We start from the raw sequence: 2,455 nt of genomic DNA, 5'->3' as shown, positions 1-2,455 counted from the left end.
GGAAGAGGCTCCTGGCTTCGGATTGGCATAGTATCGGCCCGTTGCGCTCACTTGGGGAGTGAATCATCGGACGGAAGATCTTCCTCTCTCTCTCTCTCTCCTCTCTCTGTATATCCGCCTTTCCAATGAAAAAATAATAAAAATAAATCTTTAAAAAAAAAAAAAAGAAAAGTTAAAAGAATTTGCCTCTTTCAAACCTGCCCTACAAATGATACTTCAAGATGTTCTTTTGACAGAGAAGAGGAATAGCACCTACCAAAACCAAAAGCAAATGGGAAGAACATCCCAGTAAAATGACAACAGAAGACTAAACCAATGAACAACCCATTCCTAAAATGACAGGTCAAAGTATCACCCATACATATTAAACTCTGAATGTAAATGGCTTAAGCTCAATCAAACGTCATAGATTAGTAGACTGGATTAAAAAACAAAACCCATATGTTTATTGTCTGTAGGAGACACACTTCAACAAAGATCAGTGGAAACTATATCACATGGGTTTTGTTGTTTTCTGTTGGTTTCATCTCTTCAAAACACTTTCTTCTGATTAAATCATTCAATGACTCGTAGATCATGCAGTGGCATCATTTTCTTCAAGAAGGTTCTTGATTTTCATTTCTTCACCTACACGTTAGTCATTTAATAGCATGTTGCTTAACTTCTTGGTGTTGTTAGTTTCTTCTTTCTCCCTGATGTTGATTTCGTTTTGTGGCTTTTCATTTAAGCGAATGTATAGTAGTTGTGTAATGAAGACTGTCATATCTAGTAATGTGTCATCTAACTTCATGGCATTGTAAATTTCTATTTTTTTCTTTCTATTGTTGATTTTGTATCATGACTTTTCATTTAAGGGGATGTACAGTAGCTGTGAAATAGAGACTAACATCCAGATGTGAGGATGCAGTGTGGTATGCATTTCTGCTTCCAAAGATGGACTTACAATGAAACTGTTCACTATATCTTGACAATAGGATGCTGGACTCTCTGCCATTGTCCATGCCCGCAGTGATGGACATATGACTGAGTATGAAGAACTGTATGTTAGTAATGATATAGAGGAAGTAGGTGGGGGGAGGGAATTGCAGAGGGGATAAGGGAATATGGAACTGTATCATAAAATGATAATAATAATAATAACTAAGTGTAAAAAAAAAAAGAAAAAGAAAAAGAAAAAAAAATAACTCCCTTGTCTGCTGAGGCGCCCATGTGGTGAGCAGGCACACGGGGCACATATACCTGCCCCCGTTGGCCCATTCAGGGAGCTCCATCCATATCCTTCCTCAGGATTCCCTAGCCACCAACTTTTTAATCATAGTTCAGGGTCACGGGGACCATTACACACTGTGCATGTATCTATTTAGCATCACATATTTGGAGGAGATGGCTCTCCTTCTGAGCAAAGTGCACACAGGTAAATGCACTGTGTGTGTATGTGGGGGTTCCCCCCCACTGCTGCCCTTTATAGTTGTCTCAGTGAACTCATGGAGCTACAACTGCCTACATTCATATGCAGAACTATCTAGAAACTGGGTCCAAGTTTTGCCTTTTTCTGATTGCAGGGAATTCCCCCGGGGAAGCCAGAGGTGCAGGTTGGGAGAAAGCATGGAACAACAGCGAGTTCTGTGGGCTTTTGGACTCCTTCATGTGACTGCCTGTGCCTTCAGGGTCGGCCTCCTTCTGGTGATGCTGGGTGCCTCGGGTTGCTCATGGTGAAGCATTCATTTCCTACTAAGTGTTGGTCACAAACTCAGCTCTTCTCAGAAGAACAGCTCTTCCACAGATGGTAGCAGGGCTTTTCTGCAAAACCCCAAAGGGTTTGAGGTGGGATTTTCCCCCAAGGGGGCCTGCTAACAGCTCCAAACAGCATTCTTGTCTGCCACTGACACCTTGAGCACCAGTGGATCTGCTGGATCCCTTGGCCCAAGGAGAGCCGCTTGCACTCCACCCTGGATCTGTCACATGGCCTTTGGTTGTGCTAGGATCCATTCTAAGGTAGCAACTTTTCAGGCCATGGGATCAATGAGTCCGAATAGAAACCCAGATGAGAGATGTGCTTACAAATCCAGAGAAGCTCTCTGGTGCCGCACCTTGTGGCTATTTCATCTCTAGGAATCCTGTGAACAATTAGCCAGTGCCTAGGAGGATGCCAGGCAGAAGCTTCAGTTGGCTGCTGTGACTTGTCTGTGCAGTAACCACGCCTGCTTTGCTTGGACTGATGAGTGCCACCTCTTGGCCCCTGGCACGCCAAAACTCAGGTCCATGTGTTTTCAACATTCCAATGGTATCAAAGTAACACACCTTTAGTAGAAATAATACTTCAGGTGCCAACACTATGACTCAATGGGCTAATCCTCTTGTGAGTCAGGTATCCCACATGGGTGCTAGTTCTTGTCCTAGCTGCTCGACTTCCCATCCAGCTCTCTGTTTATACTCTGGGAAAGCAATGGAGGAT

The sequence above is a fragment of the Ochotona curzoniae genome, unplaced genomic scaffold (assembly GCF_017591425.1).
Source record: "Ochotona curzoniae isolate NIBS_2020 unplaced genomic scaffold, NIBS_Ocur_1.0 contig_1274, whole genome shotgun sequence".
NCBI classification, from domain to species: Eukaryota; Metazoa; Chordata; class Mammalia; order Lagomorpha; family Ochotonidae; genus Ochotona; species Ochotona curzoniae.
The sequence above is the reverse complement of the archived record's forward strand: the minus strand, read 5'-3'. Positions refer to the sequence as shown.